General features: G+C 56.7%; 1 pseudogene; it reads left to right on the forward strand.

Moving 5' to 3' along the window:
* Positions 1–7: 7 nt before the first annotated feature.
* Positions 8–926, forward strand: LOC119352371 (annotated as a pseudogene).
* Positions 927–5,768: the final 4,842 nt, after the last annotated feature.

The following is a 5,768-nucleotide window of genomic DNA, read 5'->3' on the forward strand; positions in this document are numbered from 1 at the left end:
CGTCGCTGCCTTGTCCAGGGAACTGGACCAAGGGTTTCCCCCGGTGCCCGAGGAGAGGGTCCAGTCTGGGCCATGACAGCGCCTCCATGGAGGTAACGGCACCCTCAGGTGTCGCCGTTGTCAGCGCAGGCCATCGCCGCGCAGGGATTTCGCCCGGCCCAAGACCAGAACCCCAAAACCGCCGAAGCAGAGCAAACAGGAGATGGGGAAGCAGATCGCCAGAGAGGACCACCAGCACCGAGAGGGAAACCACGTATTGTCACTGTCGATGTAGGGAAGCACCGGCCAGCGCAGTGCAGCAGCTGCTGGATGGCTGCCAGACAAGGCCAGCCATCGCACGGGACGCGTCGAGCAGGGCTAGTGGCGCCGTCGCGGAGACCAGCCACCTGCACCTTGCCGCCGCCGACCATGGCCGCTGCCGCGCCGGCCCGCAGCCTCCGCCACCCGGATCCGCCGGGGCACAGCCAAGCAGCCGCAGCCGCGCCCCCAAAGGGTCGCGCCGCGCCGCCCGCGTGCTCGCCACGCCAGTCCAGAGGCCCGACCCTCTGGATCTGGGGCCGCCGTCGCGAAACCCTAGGTTCGGAGAAGCGCAGCTCCGTCAGCCTCGTCGAGCCCCACGCTCGAGGGGGGAGGCCGCCTGGGAGCGAAGTCCCGCCGCCGCCGGATCCACCAGGGCTTTGCCCGGCGGGGAGCACCGGCGGCGGCAGGGGGAGGGGGAGGAGGAGGGGAGGGAGCGCTTGAGGGCTGCGTCGCCTCCCGAGTCGCCCGTGGGGAGGGCGACGCGGGGGAGGGGGGAGTCACCGCTCGTAATCAGATAGAGTTATGTAGGCAACGATCAGTTAGATAATAGGCAGTAATGTGTGTTTTTGTTTTCTGTACGTAAACAATCGACGTACATTTTTCATTTTGTAGGCAATTTTAATTAACATTTTTATAGGCATTGTTTTGTGTGTTCTTCGTAGGCAATTAAATTAGCATCATAGGCGATACTGTTGTGCTTTCAGCAGGCAGTTCTTAGGAATATTCGCCATGTGTTCGTAGGCAACACCACTGTGTTTTGTGTAGACAATCAGAGAGAGATAAGTAGGCAAAACAATGCATAAGATGTGTTCATAGGCAATCCCGTAGGCAATAACGTGTGTTTTTGTGTTTCATCAGCTGACAACACATTTTCTGTAGAGAAATACAAGCAAGGGGGCAAAATACTCACATATTTTTTCTTGCCATGGATTTTGTGCCTTTTTTATGCAGTACTGTAAGATACGTGAGAAAACTACAGATAGTTTTGGCATGGCATGGCATGGAAGCACTAGTTGTGGTTCTAGTAGTAGTAGCAGATTTCAGAGATGGCACTAACCTCTGCCATTTTCCTTCTGGGTAGCAACTAAAACTACGCGGCATACATGACAGACATTCTAGCAGGTAGTCAAGATGAGAAAGTTATACTATGTAGCATATACACAGTTTTTTCAGTACAAACCGAGGAAACCCCCTTACGAGAACAGATTATGAACTGACTCTCACGTTTGCTGGAGGTAAACGTGCGACTCCTGCATTAAGATTCAGGACTCATACAGATATTTGTTGTAGTAGCTCCTAGTGCATAAGATTGGCATCTTTGCCGCATTTTTCTGTGAACTATGCTCTGGAAGTTTGACTTCATATGCAAAGAATAGGTTGCTTGAGTACGTAATTACCTCGAAATCTCATGTGATGTTTTCATGTAATTTGGAATCGAAACTTGAAACCATAGTGGACATTCGATTTTCAGTAACTGAACTTTTTGCCATTTTCCATTTTAAAAAGTTAAATGCGCTGCTGCTTTGAGTGAGCTCTGAGTAATGAATCATCTCGAAATCTCATATGATGCTTTCTATAAGCTGGATTTTGGTACTTAGATGTGTGGAACTCAATTTCGGTAATTGAAAACGGCCATTTTTTTTAGAAGTTAGATGCGCCGGTACTCGAAGTATTTGTGCATATTTTTTTTGCAGCTAATGTGATGGAGTGAAGCTCTGAGCAGACTTCCACAAAATGTTCCCTCTTTTTTGGTGCTTTGGATTTTGGGTGGTGGTAGAGCTTGCACCATGCTAGCTCCCAGTCTGCTGTATTTGCTCGGCCACATTTGCAAACGCAAGCAATAATAAGACTAATTTCAGTAATCACATGTTTAAATGTAAACAATGTTGTACATGTATATATGTAGGCATCTTCATTTGTATACTAGGCATTTTTTTAGTAGGCAATTTGTTTCAGCCAAAACACTAAATCACCCACCCCACAATTTAACCACATAGTTTCAGACTACTTTGTATGCAGGCAACTAAGTCATTTTCTCCCTGCAATTTTACTTTCTGTTTTCCAACTATGAGATTTCTAAATCATTTTTGCCCACTAATAGCAGAGCAACTTCAGTTTAGTGGGAAATTTTACCAACTAATTTCAGACTACTTTTTGCAAAGCATGAAGGAAACTAGAACATTTTTCAACCTGCAAAATTCTTTCTCCTGAAGCAACTATGCTTCCTTTTAGTTGGGTTCCTTCAAAGTGTGCCTGCAAAGGTTTCTCTAAGCAACTTTCTTGTATGTGTTTTTTCCATGAAACGGGGCCCAGAAAATGAAACAACATGAAACAAATGCTCAGGATCTCTCTCTAACATCCAGGTCCAAAATCGGAGGGGGAGGGGGGGATGAATCATCCCGGTTCATCATACATCATCCAAGGAACAACTCGACCAATCGGACACACAAAGTCGCCCACCACCGGGTGCTAGGTCGCCTAGCCCGCCGACATACTCGCCTACACATACCCAACCCCTTTGAAAAATCGCCTAAGCCAGCCAAAACGAACTCGCCCACCACCGGGTGCTAGGTCGCCTAACCCGCTGGTAGGATCAAGTACTCTACCAGGTCTAGGGCGTAGGTGGTAAGGGAAGGATGGAGGGAGACATGGCGAGGATCGGGCGCGCCGGCGGCAGGGCGCCGTCGCGGCTAGGAGAAGGGCGGCGGCTAGGGCTGTTGGCGGCTAGGGTTCCGGCTCCTCAGGGAGCCGGGCAATAGGAGATAATATTCTTCTTATTGCTTGCCTTCAAAAAGAGTCTTACAACCTATATTTATATCCTAGATAACTTGTAGAAGAATCAACCTAAGATAACTTGCCTAAGATAACTTGCCTAATCTGAAAATAAAAACTAAGATAACTTGCGGCCTAAGCCGGCCGGCCATAACACTTCTCCCCGCCTGCACAAACAGCTCGTCCTCGAGCTGTAAGGTGGGGAAGCGCTTGCTTGAACTCTTCGAGGTAATCAACCAGCGTCAAACACCTTCTCGACATCTGGGGCGGCCAGGTCGGCGGCGACGGCGTCCTTCGGAATGTAGTCTGCCACCTCCAGGTAGAAGAGTCGCGGGCAGGCGTGGCCGGGCTTGTAGGGTTCGTCGCAGTTGAAGCACAACCCTTGGCGGCGACGCTCGAGTATCTCAGCTGGGGTGAGCCGGCGGAACGGGCGCCCCGCGGTCGCGGCGAGGGGTGCCGCAGAAGCCTGCACAGGCCGACCCTGCGCGGAATCCGGTCCGGGTAGCGACCCAGCAGTCTGGGACGGTGATTCCTGCTGGATGGCCACCGCGCGGCGCTCGAATGCGCGGGCGTAATACATGGCCGACTGGAGATCCTGGGGTCCCCGAAGCTCCACGTCCACGCGGATATGGTCCGGTAGACCGCCCACAAATAACTCGGCGCGTTGAGTTGCGGAGACGCCCGGCGCGTGGCACGCCAGGGCCTGGAAGCGGTCGGCGTAGTCCTGCACCGTGGATGTGAAGGGTAAGCGGCCGAGGGCCGCCAGTCGGCTCCCGCGGATAGGAGGCCCGAACCGGAGGAGACAGAGTTCCCGGAAGCGCTCCCATGGTGGCATGCCGCCCTCGTCCTGCTCGAGGGCGTAGTACCAGGTCTGCGCTGCGCCTCAAAGATGATAGGACGCGAGCCAGGTGCGATCCGAAGCGAGCGTCCGCTGCCCTCGAAAGAACTGCTCGCACTGGTTGAGCCAGTTGAGGGGGGTGGCGAAGTCCAGTTTGGCGAAGCGAGGGGGTGTCGGCCCGCCGTGCCCGGGGGCGGCCGTAGTTGCCGCCGGCGCGTATGCTGGGTCGGGAAGCGCCGGGGCGTAATTCGCCGAGCTGGAGGGGTGATCAAACCGTAGGGAGGGCGTCGGGTGTTCCGGCGCCGTGGAGTAGACCGGCCCCGAAGACGAGCCGGTCGCCCAAGCGGGGATCGGCGATGGTGACGGTGGAAACTGCACCTGGTGCAGGGGCCGACCCGTAGCCCTAGGCGCGGGTGGTGGTACTGTCGATGGCGGCGGCGCCTGGTGGAGCTGCACCGGCGCCTGCGGCGTGGGGGCCGGCGGTGACGCCGGAAGAAGCTGCTGGGTCTGGCCCTGCTCCGAGGCGCCGGTGCCCAGGTTAGGGCTGGGCGGGGCCGGTGGAGGACCCTGCTCCGAGGCCGCTGGAAGGTAGGGCGCGACGGAGGACGGCGCGGCCGGCGCGGTCCAGGTGGGCCACTGCGGCCCCGTGGTGGCGAGAAGTGGCGGGGCTGCCGGCGCGATCTGCGGCGGCCACTGCGCCCAAGGCGGCGGTGCGGCCGCTGGGGCGGGGAGCGCCGGGTAGCCTCCGGTGACGGCCCCCGGTGCCGAGTACCACGGAAGCGCCTGCTGACCCGCGGCCATGGCTGGATGGAGTCCGGTGATGGCCCCCGGTGCCGAGTACCACGGAAGCGCCTGCTGACCCGCGGCCATGGCTGGATGGAGTGGTGGGGGCGGCCCGTACGGACCTGCCAGGTAGAGGCGGATCCCTTGAACCGCGGTGACGAGGTCGTTGAGGACGCCCGCCATGGCCTCCGGCGTGAACTGTTGCGGCTGCGGGGGAGGTGATGGCGGCGGCGAGTGTTGGACGGGGGCCTGTGGCTGCCCTTGGCCCGGCGTGGTGCCGGGTGCCGTTAGGACCGGCGCTGAGAGCGACGCAGTGGTGCCCGCCGAGAGCGAGGCCGTGACGCCCGGCGCAGAGGCGGCGGCGGTGGAGGAGTTGGCGGGCAGCGGTGGTGGTGGCGGTGGAATTGGCGGAGACATGGTCGAAACCCGGTTACCTGATACCAAATTGGTAGGATCAAGTACTCTACCAGGTCTAGGGCGTAGGTGGTAAGGGAAGGATGGAGGGAGACGTGGCGAGGATCGGGCGCGCCGGCGGCAGGGCGCCGTCGCGGCTAGGAGAAGGGCGGCGGCTAGGGCTGTTGGCGGCTAGGGTTCCGGCTCCTCAGGGAGCCGGGCAATAGGAGATAATATTCTTCTTATTGCTTGCCTTCAAAAAGAGTCTTACAACCTATATTTATATCCTAGATAACTTGTAGAAGAATCAACCTAAGATAACTTGCCTAAGATAACTTGCCTAATCTGAAAATAAAAACTAAGATAACTTGCGGCCTAAGCCGGCCGGCCATAACACCCGCCAACCTACTCGCCTACACATACACACACCCACCTCCCTTGAGAAATCGCCTAAGCCGGCCAAAACGATCTCGCCCACCACCGTGTACTAGGTCGCCTAACCCGCCAACTCACTCGCCTACACACACACACTCACCCCCCTTGAAAAATGGCCTAAGCCGGCCAAAACGAACTCGCCCACCGCCGGGTGCTAGGTCGCTAAACACGCCGACCTACTCGCCTACACACACACACACCCCTTGAAAAACCGCCTAAGCCGGCTGACACGAACTCGCCCACCATC

Source organism: Triticum dicoccoides, chromosome 1A, assembly GCF_002162155.2.
Source record: "Triticum dicoccoides isolate Atlit2015 ecotype Zavitan chromosome 1A, WEW_v2.0, whole genome shotgun sequence".
NCBI classification, from domain to species: domain Eukaryota; kingdom Viridiplantae; phylum Streptophyta; class Magnoliopsida; order Poales; family Poaceae; genus Triticum; species Triticum dicoccoides.